Source organism: Atta cephalotes, assembly GCF_000143395.1.
Source record: "Atta cephalotes unplaced genomic scaffold scaffold00024, whole genome shotgun sequence".
In the NCBI taxonomy this organism is placed as follows: Eukaryota; Metazoa; Arthropoda; class Insecta; order Hymenoptera; family Formicidae; genus Atta; species Atta cephalotes.
This window is the reverse complement of record NW_012130088.1, coordinates 793,737-806,557: the sequence shown is the minus strand read 5'-3', so window position 1 is coordinate 806,557 and position 12,821 is coordinate 793,737. Positions and strand designations below refer to the sequence as shown.

The 12,821-nt window shown below is 25.3% G+C and overlaps 1 protein-coding gene and 1 non-coding gene across 2 annotated transcripts in view; both read left to right on the top strand.

Annotated features, from left to right (window-relative positions):
- The window catches only part of LOC105620138 (protein suppressor of forked), a 67,080-nt gene that overhangs the window by 38,377 nt on the left and 15,882 nt on the right, over nucleotides 1–12,821 (top strand).
- Trnan-guu lies at nucleotides 1,235–1,308 on the top strand. Its single transcript has one exon. It is a non-coding gene; the product is annotated as a tRNA-Asn (tRNA).

Genomic DNA, 12,821 nt, shown 5'->3' with positions numbered 1-12,821 from the left:
TAATATATATATATATATATATATATATATATATATATATATATATATGTAACATTTTTTGATCGATCAAAATTTAAATGATTTGAAAGAAGTGAATGAACAAAAGGACCAATTTGAAAATATGTTCAATTTGAGCTGATGATGGGTAGTATATTTGTGTTTCTGCAGAACACTGTGTTGTGACTATAAGTGTTGTATCTATATTGATTATATATGAATACATGCGTACTTGATCTTTCAGACTCTAATTTCTCCCATTTAATTTGTACTTCATATCTTTAATCATTTGTCAGAGAATAAGATCATCTTCATTTTCTTCTAAAAAAAAATTTTATTCAACTTCTTCTATTTGAAGTTCATTTTTTTTGTTTTTAACCAAATCTTTCTTCACTAGCTCTTTAATTGGAAAAATTGTGGGATTGTAGCTGAGACTACGAGAATCCTTTGATTTCCAATGAAATGGTCACTGCAAATGAGTGATTAGTTTATCAAGAAAAGTCATTCTACAGGTATCTAAGTCTGAAGTAGATGTTTAATGGATTCTAATTGTATTAAGAAGCTTTAAATATTCTTAAATTCATTAATTATAAAAATTTTGTTATTTAATCAAATCTAATTTCCATATTTGTGATTCGGAGTGTCGAACGTGTCTGGACTATCAAGCTATATTATATTATGATTGTTTGCTGAGGAAGTCTCCAAAGAAAGTCGAAACGTTCAATCAATACTTTGAATAAAGAAGACATCACAGAAAAATGGAGTTAAGTCATCATTCCACATTAATATTGCGCACTCCCTCTCGCGTTAACTCTTATTAGCTTTAAATCGATTATTATTGTTATATATATAAAAATTACTCGTCATAGAGCGCTTATTATAGGTTTGTTCGCGTTACTTGAAATCTCTAAAAATTTTTGAATTTGAAAGAAGATAAATACATATTCGGACTTTAAAGCTAGAGAAAGCAAAGATGCTGAGTGCAAAAAGTACATGTAACGCGAATAGACCTTATGTATCAAATAAAAGTGAAATAAATATATAAGGATACAAATTTTGGTAAATATAAGGTAACATCTAAGAATATAAATTTTGGTTTTATACGAATAGATCTTGTAAGATAATTATGTAATGTAGTACATTTAAATAGATTATTGATAAATATTTTTTAATGAAAGACGAACGAGTGCAATCTATCGTATTTCATTTTTGAGAGAACGATGACCTAGATTCATGTGCCTCCGTGGCGCAATCGGCTAGCGCGTTCGGCTGTTAACCGAAAGGTTGGTGGTTCGAGCCCACCCGGGGGCGTTTTTTTTGCATCAAATTTAATTTCAAGATACGCGTAATTGAAAAAGGTCAATGAGCATTAATATCATTACAATTAAAAGGTTATAAATTAATATTTTTTTTAAACTAGATTAAGTTAAGATTAATACTTATAAAATTCATTTAGTTAAATTAAAAGTCAAATAGAAAAACAAAAAATTAACTCAAAGTTACATTAAAATTAAATTAACTCAAGTTAAATAAAAAGTAATTTAAAAACACATTTTTTTTATTAAATCAAAATATTCTATTTTTATATTGCTATCATTACATTTCATAATATTAGTTATCATATAAGTATGTAAATATTTTTAATTGATTGTTATCATCTTTAGAATAATATTATAGTCCTATTATTTTTGTTTATCACACCTAGAAAACTCTTTTTACACAGTGAATGCGTATAAAAAAAGAACCGTATAAAAAAGTCGAAACAATTGGGGTTTGCAATAAAGTATAAAACTAGTATTAAACTAAACCAAGCAATAGAATAAAAAGCAATTTAAAATAAAATTATATTCGATAACAACATTTTGTTCATGTTAAAACCGTTAAAGGCATTGATTCTATATTGATTTGTGTACTCACATATATGGTCGATGAAATTCAATATTAAATATTTTATTCAATAAAAATATATAAGAAAAGGTTTCTTACGACAGCGATAACGAAATACAATTTGTGTTTTAACGAAACAATATTCTTTGAATGTTCATTGGGTTTCCTTGGTTTGAAAATAAAAGTAAGTAAAACATGTGAAGGTAGATATAAAAATAAGTAAACATGTAAAGAAATTCATGCAAATATAAATAAAATCTGTTAAAAGAATGGCGTAACCATAAACAAAAAACATGTTTAATTTTTATTAATTTTTATTGTAATTTTGATTATTATTGATTTTTAATTGTTATTGATTTTAAATAAACTTGAATATGTTAAAATTGCATCATGATTCACAATTAGACCCTAGAATTAATGTGAATAATAATTTCGTTATATATATTATGATATACATGCGCAAATCAATTAATTTTATTATTCTTACAGGATGCAATAATGCCATCAAAAATGCCACTAAAGCATTTAGTGTAGTGAATTAATACATGGGGTCTAATTGTGGATGGAATTGTCATTACTTTATTTAATTCAAATTAAAATTTATAAAATGAAATTTATAAATGATAATGAAATGAAATAAAACCATTTATAATGTAATGTTTATCAATCATAATTATTAAATATTTATTAATTTTTCGATATAATTCTGCATAAAAACATTTTTTTTTTAAGAGTGATCCACAACTAGTGATTTTATCTTACATGAACATATTTTAATTGCATTAATAAATAATCAAAGTTAGACTAAATTAGAATTTTGTTATTTGTTTTTTATGTTTTATTATATTTTATATCTATTGCTGTATACAACAGAAAAAGCTTTTATTTTTCCATTTTGATTATTTTATAATTTTTTAGAATTGCAACGCTAATAATAATAAAATGCTAATAATGATTATGAATTGGGCAACTTAGAGATTAAAAACAAGACTAAAAAATTGAAGAGTGATATACATATTAGCATTTTATTTTTCATTACACATAAAATATCTTACAATTAGTATACATGTTTATTAAAAAAACTGTCGTACACACGATAGTGGTTTATCTGCATATCTGTGCAATTATTAATAAATATATTTTATCATTAATAAAATAATAAAGCCATACATATTATCTATATATTTATTCAATAAAACGTTGATAAAGTAAGCAAACTGACAGGGTCAGCTAAAATTAACATTCATCAGAATTATGATAATATTACGTATAATGTCTAATCAAAGTATACGGAGTCTGTTAAATTGAACTGAAAAATATTAAACAAATTTTTATAATATAATATGATTTGGTCTTTATATATAATATAGACTATCAAACATTCTAATTGTAAAATAATCTTGAATTTTGTTATAATAATCAGAAGTATTTGTTTTAATCAAAATGCATTTAACTGTGTACAGAAGTCTCGAAATTCGCAAGTTAGAATACCATAATAAGAAAGTTTTCAAAAAATTAAATAAAAAAAGTTACTTATGAATTTTTATTTAAAGCAATAGTTTTTTGAAATCTAAGAGTTTAATATGACAAGTACAATATGATACAATATGATACACATTTCGGCCAATTCTCAACTTGGTTCCTACCCTTATTTCATCAACCCGCAAGCAGCTAATCGGCATTTAGGCTACTCGTGGGTTGATGAAATAAAGATAGAATCAAGTTGAGAATTGATCGAAATGTGCAAGTAAATCCCAGCATTGTTTTAAAAGAAACTTGTTATAATGTTACTAATCATTTTTTATCAGAAATGTCATCAATAATTTTTTAAATTAATTTTTCGAAAACTTACTGTGATATTCTGATTTATGAATTTCGAAATAGTTTGTATGTGCATTGATATCAAACTATATATATATATATATATATATATAATTAAATCATTTTTCTCATGCAATTATAGAAAATAAAAGGTCTATTATGGATTATACATATACCTGCATTACAATCATAACGAAGGTCAAAGCTGTGCTGTATGTCTGAAAAAATATGTTTTCATTATACTTGAAATGAAAATATGTTTTTTAATATTTTAAAGAATTAATGTAAAATAAGATTTTGAATATATACAATGAAAAATATACAAATGCAGTTAATTGAGAAACGATTCCAATGTTATGTTGCTATATTTATAAGATATTAGATATTAATTTACTAATATCTTTGGATTGGATGTAAATTTGTTCTATTATAATGTCGTATTATTAGTGGGTCGTTTGATAAGTTTAATAAATTTCCATGAAATGGCGCTACAATCCATTTGATAACGCGACATCTCGAAAGATGTACTCTTCGAACCCCTTCAGGCCAAATTTCAGCTAGAAAGGACGCATAGTTCACGTTTGGTAGTCATTTGAAGTAGGCTGTCTCAAAGTCTGCAACTCATTGACGGCGACAATGACTTCCTCATTTGATGAGAATTTCTTTCCACCGAGCCAAGTTTTTAAGTTTGGGAACAGAAAGAAGTCACACGGGGCCAAATCCGAAGAATAGGGTGGATGAGGAATCAATTCATAGCCCAATTCGTAGTTTTGTCTTTGCAACGGTCGACTTGTGGGACGGCGCGTTGTCTTGATGGAAGAGCACTTTTTTACACGTCAATCTCGCTTCAAATGACTACCAAACATGAACTATGCGTTCTTTCTGGCTGAAATTTGGCCTGAAGGGGTTCGAAGAGTGGATCTTTCGAGATGTCGCGTCATCAAATGGATTGTAGTGCCATTTCATGGAAATTTACCAAACTTATCAAACGACCCATGTATATATGTATACGTTTATTATACGCTTTTATTCACTGTAAATCATACCTGGCAAATGCAATTATACCCAAAATAGAAAAGTCCGATGCCAAATTTTATCTTCTTTAGTTTTATTTGCAACATAAATTGTAAAATCTAATTGAAATAAATAATTTTATAAATGTTAGACATATACTATCTTTCATGAAAGTTTGGACATTGCTCGCATAAATTTTAACAAATGGCTACGTAAGAAATTAAGATATTATTATAATTTATAGACATCGGATTCTTATGCAATTTCATATTTTTTTAGAAAGATTGGAAAGTAATATCAAAATAAAAATCTGTCTTATTGCAAAAGCATTCTAAAAATGCATTTTTATTTATATTCTGCATATTTGCATAGTTGTGCAAATTTACAATTTTGTGTATGTTTGCAAAAAATAGCTGCATAAAAAATCCAATATCCAATTATAAATTATCAAACGTATTATCTCTTTGGACATCAATTAGGAGCAATCCAATCATAAGTTAATAACATTTTGATACATTTAACTTCAATATGCATCAAAATCAATCAATTTTTCAGATTCAATGTAAATAATATTATATTAATAATTAAATTTGAGACCAATTCAATATATTTTCTTGAGTTGAATCATTTAATTCCATTATTTTAATTAAGTTAAAAGCATCTTGTGAAAAATCAGTAGAGACATCAGTAGAAATTTAATTGAAAATATTTCAAATTGAATATAATTCAATTTAAAATATTATATGAATTTAATAGTGTATTCTTTTATGTATTTCAAGTACTTGCTATTTGCACTTATATTAACGCTAATTGCAAAAGTTTTGTAAATTATTTTTAATTTTATATGTCAAAATGCATAATGTTTATTTTCTATATATATAACATTGATAATATAAATAGATCAAATATTCACTTTTGATATATAAAATAAAAAAGGATTTATAAAATTTTTCTAGCTTATATCCCTACTCATATCATGGTGTTAGTACATAGTGTGCATAAATATCTTAAAATATATAAGAATATAATACAATTGCACAATTTTACATATACATATATATGTATAATGTCTCAATTTTTTACGTAATCATTCGATAAAATTTATACAAGTGTCCGAATTTCCAGAGCGCTAGTAAAATGACGCACAGAATAATTAAAATTTTGTTATAATTATTTACCTGTTCACGTAAGTCCTCATCAAGATCATAATTGGATAATTTCTGAAGAATTATTACTGTCTCGTTCATCTGAAATATTTTAATAGAAATTTTTGTACAATATGAAAGTTTGTAAAATTAAAAATTTTTACATTCAATAAGTAAGAATATATTATTTCGGTAATAACTTAACAATATGTATAATTATATTTCTGCAAAATTGTTGCTTATGTTTATTATTTTATTATTTAGTATAAATTATTAATTCTACTATATTATTTTTTAATTCTACTATACCTTATAATAAACAGTTTGACATATGTAGTTTAATGTGAAAAATAAGATGCTATATAGAATGAAAATAAAATTTGCATCTAAATAGAGGAAAATATGTTGAAATAGCCATACTTTTTCTCTCATATTAGGTATATTCTTAAGAATGCAATGTATATAGATACCAAAGGTAGTAGTTTGTAATGTGTATAGAAATATATATAGTGACATTTGTATGTTGAACACTTTGTTTAGTTTGCGTGATATAAAGCATAATTGTAAATGAACATGCCTATATAATAAATCATAATTAATTAAACCTTAAGACACGTATCTACGAGAAGTACTAAGCAAAATATATTTTTATCATAGAATTCAATGTAAACTATAATCTTAATACCCGATCGATACAAAATGTATGAATTTCACACAGTTAACCTTTCGTTTATAAAAGTATTAACTTTAATACTTTTACGAATAGAATAATGAGATAAATCAGTTGGTGGAAAGAAAACACATAGTTGCTTATTTAAAAAATTATCCATTTGCATACATATTTTTTTAAAGCAACGATGTTTTCTTTCATCAAAAGCATTAAAATACAATACGATTATCAAAAAATTAATAGTTTACGAGTTAGTTAACATTTTATATCAATATGTGCCAGAATAAAATGTAAAATATCTTTTATATACAGAATAATTAGAGGAATCATATTATGTAAAAAAATTATACAACTCCATTTAAAAAAGTGAAGGTGATTTTTATATCTTTTTGATTCACCTAGAAAAAAACAACATGACCAAAATGCGTCCCTCTCGAAACCGTTCCACTTTCGTTTGAAACATTTTTTTACCATCAAAAATAAGCGAAATATTCAAGATGTTCGATTTAAGTGAATCATCTTGTATAGCATATTCCATTTTAATTTTTGTTTCAAAACATCTCGAAAAGATAGGAAAATTATTTCAGATAAAAGTGGGATTCTTTCGAGAGGCCTATTTTGGTCACATTATTTTTTTTCTAAGTAGAGAAACATAAAAGATATGAATATCGATTTCGCGTTTTAAAATGCAATTATATTTCTTATCAAAATTATATGATTTTTTTTATAAAATGATTTCTCTAATCATTCTGCACATAAAAATATTAAGGTAAAGATATAAAAAAACCAATAATTTCAAAAACATTTTTACAACATTTTTTTATACTTTTCAGGACATTACGATGCGAAAGTTAAAATGAATATATATGTATACACACTGTATACATATATACATATATATACATGCGCGCGTACACAGTAATTTATTTAAAAATTTACATTAGAATCCATATATATTGTTTGATATCCTTAACTTCTATTATCTGTCGACGCATTAAAATAGTGCTGCTTCGTCTATAATTGGCATCATTTTCGAAAAAATCAAAATAAAGTACATGTAAACGATCATTGACTTGATGAAATTTGAAGCTTGTGTATCTGAATTGGAAAGAAGATTGAATTGAAAGAGATTTTACAGTATAATGTCTTTCATTAAAATTAAGATACATGTATGCATTATGTGCGCATCTTTTAATTGCGTTAATAAATAATCAAAGTCAGATTAAATTCGAATTTTATTATTTGTTTTTTTATGTTTTATTATATTTTACATATACTTATTGCCATATATGACAAAAATAAATTTTTATTACTTTTTACATCAAGTATAGCTTATAATTATATTCTTTAGAAATGCAATGCTAATACTGATAAATGTATTTAAAATTATTAAAGTATATTTAAAATAAATTATTAAAGTATATTTAAATAAGTTTAAAAGATCTTTAAGAATTTTAGATCTCTAAACATTTTGATGCACATTCAACAAAAAATAGCTTACGAAGTAAATGTTCACATGTATACTAACCCAAAAATAGTTCCAGAAATCAGAACACTTAAGATAATTACATATCCCGGATAATTTTCAACGAATATTATATAAATATCAACGATTTTTACGTCATGCCAATAAAAAAAATGCCAATACATAGTTATTGCTAAGTCAGAAAAAATGTATCCAATCCATCCGATTATTATTCGAATTATCCAGTTACGCAGCCGTTGGTATTCCCTTGGTGCACCGAGTGCTTCCAACGTATCATCTACTATGGAAAGTTTATGCAAGCTCATTTTCAATTCCTTTAATAAATTAGAATGATCAATTACGATGTAAAAAGAAATAACTATTATATTATAATTTTATATTGAATACAAATTTGTATTGCAATGTATGGAAAATATGATAAATAAACGTAAACATTGAAATTTGATTATTTAAAACAAAAGATTTAAAAAAATTATGTTAAAAACTAACTTTAGAAAAATAATATAAATACAAATATTAATTTTAACAAACATATTTTGTCTACAATAAATAATAATATAAATATTGAAAATAATCTGTTCGAAAACCTATTATAAATTTGTATTTGACTATAATTGTGAGATCAAGTTTCCTTAATGCTATCAATAAAAGAAATAATTAGAAGGAAAGCCCCTGTTACGATATACCGAATTCATTTTGGGTAAATGCTGAAGGTCTATAGGAGAATTTAAAAGAATAATAGATCTATAGGCAGAATTTAAAAGAATAATAGGTCATTTTAAAGAAAATTAAATTAAGAAAATTTTAAAAAAATTTAATAAGCTTTAAGATACTGTTATGTAAAATTTAATTCATATATTATTTTTTCTGAAATCTGGAAAAAAGTGAGCAATATAAACAGTGAACAAATCGCAAAATCAAACAATTGTACTCATAATATAAGATACCCCAAGAAATCGATAATAAAGCGCAAAATATATCAGTATTGCAATTAAAAAATCTTATTTAATGTTTTTGAAAAACAAGCACAGTCTGTGTGGGCAAAATGAGCATGCGATGCATTGTACCCAAAACTGGTCTTCATGTAATTGGGACTAAGCATCGCAGAAACAAGCTATATTTATTTCGCATATTTATTCTTTTTATTATTGTACAGCCGATCACAGAAAGGTTGCAACACTTTATTTTCGATGGATTTCGAAATGCAGCTTGCTCATCGAGCGATTGGTTCTTATTCTAGGATCTACAAATAAGAACCAATCGCTTGGTGAATAGACTACATTCCGAAATCTATCGAAAAAAAAGTGTTGCAACCTTTCTGTGACCGGCTGTATAATAACATTTGTACTTCAGTAACAATTTTCATTCGGGTATAATTTATTTCATATTAGAAGTACCTTTTCGAGCAGAGACTGAAATAATAATAAAATTTCAGTCCGATTACATCACAATCAGAGATTGTATCCAATTTTGTTTTGATTCCAGTTCTAGTTCTTTTACCGATAACAATTTCGGTCTTTTTAAAATCTTTTTCAGTCTTTTTTGGTTCAGGATCGGAAAGTTCAATGATAATCGTAACCGTTTAGATTTCAGTTTTTTTCTTGTTATCGATTATGAGTGTTAAGATTATTTATTGTAGAAAAAGATAATACAATAAGCATAAATTGCATAGGTATAAAAATTCACATTTATTGAAAGGAACATTCTTAAAAGAAATATTAAGTGTAAGGATAAGATTTTATTATTTAGATTTAATAATTATTTTTAGTGAATAATTTTTGAGTTTACTACGATAAATGTAAAGTTTATTATATTGTTTGACTGAATTTCTTTGTTATTTATTAGATTTATTAATTTCTTTACTAATTATATTATATAGAATAGTTTATATAGATATAGAAAAGTATATAAATCAATTTAATTATTTATTACTGTTTATCAATAATTTTAATAATTGTTAGTCCTAATGTAATCAGAATTTTAGTAGGATGGGATGGTTTAGAATTAATTTTTTATTGTTTAATTATTATATTCTTTTAGTTATTATATTTAGTTATTATATTTTATTATAGTTATATATTATCATAATTATCTATCTTATAATTATCTATCTTATAATTCAGCTATGATAACGATATTATGTAATCAGATTGGAGAGGTTTGGATTTCGATAACAATAAGAATAATGATAATAATTGGCAGATGAGATTTGATTATATTTCGTGATGGGAGGATTTCAATAATACCATATTATTAATAAGTTAGTGATTACTAAAAAGGCCCGAATCCCCTTTTCTGTGTGATTGCCCTTAGTAATGGCGGTTTCCACCCCTGTTTCTGCCCTAATACACTCATCAACTTTAATTACAGCTGGGGTATATTTAATAATTCGTTTTAATAAATTTTTAATAGAGACTAATAAGTAATCTGGAACAGGAAATATGTAAAAATTATAATCATTTCTTTCTTTTCTTTGCTGCACATTTATCTTCTATATCAACGTTAACAATTTGCAGAGTTTCAACTAGTTACAGCCTGTTGATAATTTTCTATAAAATAATATTAATCTTAGGCAAATTATCATAATCAAGCAAGGAAATAAGAAAGTTACATTCTTATAATATCTTGTAATATTGCTCTTTAAGACTCCTAATATAAGTCGCTATGTTAGACAATCATTGACTTGATAATCGAACCGAAGAAGTTAAAAAATCCGAATCGAAAATTGGACTGAAACTGAATCGAAAATCATTTTCGATTCGATTATCATATCGGTCCAGTAGTCTGTACAATATTTGGGTCCGGTTATTAATTTCAATCTGATAAAAATAATGATTATAATTCGTTTTATCAGTTTTGGTTTCGGTCCAATCCTTGTTTGTGAGTATCACGAATACATCATCTCATACGAGTAGCGCGTCTTACGATTTTATGATTATCAAATTTAACTTTTGTAATGAATTCAGTATATTCCGTATTTTTCTATTAATACGATCTCTCTCTATCACTACATTCACAATTTATTACCAAATATTTACTTATTAAATAACAAAAAATAACAAATAAGATTTAAAGAGTCATTTCAATAAAACTAAAAAAATCTAAATTCTAAAATCTTTTTTTTATAATGATTATAATCACAATCTGATAATGAATTTTCCATTGAATAGTTCTTAACTCTAGAGCATAAATTCATGGTGCAACTAACAGATAACATTTATTAATTTAGCAGAAAAGTTGCTATCTTATATTATGTGTCTATTTTATAAGAAATTTTCATCTACAAAAGTTGAGGAATTTAAAAAAATCAAATAATATTAGAGATTATATTTTAAAACTCTTACCTTAAAACGAAACCAGCTAACAAGTATTGACGTAATCACGTTGATAAATATTATATTTGTCTTCCACTCTATTATAGTATTCCAATCAATTAAGTAAATTGGATATGGATAGTCAACAGAAAATGTAAAAAAGCTCCATGTGACAAAGGCATACAGATAAGAAAGATACGGCCTAGGTTGTCCAAAAGGATATTCAAATAAGCCCAAACTACAGAACGAGCCAATGATCAATAATGGTGTCATCGCTATCTGTAGCGTTTTCGTCATAGTTTTCCGGATCAGCTAATAATTTAAATTAACTTTTCGCCGCACGAGATACAAATGTGTTTTAATACTTTTTATAACAATTTCAGAAATAGTTTTTGCAGATGGAAACTTTATGAGAATTGCACTGTAAGATACTTATTATATTGAAGGCTAAAGTAAATGCATATGAACTAACAAAAGTACTGCGTGACAAAATAAACATACAGATAATCTAGATTAGATTGCTTCCTTCTTTGCAGAATTTTTATTTATATGTATTATTACAAGACATAAGCGATTATAAACGTAAATGGCCTTGCAATATTATGTTTTTATAAACACAAATATATTTAATGAATGCTTTTTACTTTTGACGACACGTGTCGACTTGAGTTAAAGCTGATAATTTTAATAAACTATTCCATAGATTAAAGTTATGCATAAGATTCCAAGAAGAACAAGAAAATCAAAATACTGTCAATTTGACTGTCATATTGACCGAATTTATGCCATTTTTTTGATAAAAATTTCGATTTCAGATAATCTAAGAATAATTTTATATATAAAGTCATTCTTAAATCATCTAAGATCGAGTTTTATCATGACCAAAAAAATAACATAAATTTGATCAATATAACATTAAATTGATATTATTTGGATTTTCTTGTTCTCCTTGAGATATGATGCTTTTTGTAAAATAAAGTAAAATTTTAATACAATGTAATTTAATTATTATACAATGTAATAATATATGGTAAACATAAAACGTGATGGTTAATTTTATTTATATTCCTAATATATTTTTATTTACAGTTTCCTGTAATTATACCAAATCGCCTTTTAAGAGTACGTTTCTGAGATATTTTTTACTCAAAAATCCTAAAACAAAAATATCGAGATTATAATTAATTTTTGAATTAACGACTAAAGTTTTCTAATCATAGAGCTGACATTTCGCACATTCAGGCACGATAAAATGACAAATGGTGATAATACAGGTCGTAATTTTATCGCGAAAATATTTAAAAACATAAAAAATGATGTTAGGCATTATAAAAGAAGACCCTACCAAGAGTGTTTGTTCAATAAGTGAAACTGAAATTTCCAAAACAAAGCTGCATTCGTATATATGTATATTACTGCCAGTTATCATAGTATAGTATATAATATATATATATATATATATATATATATATATATATATATATATA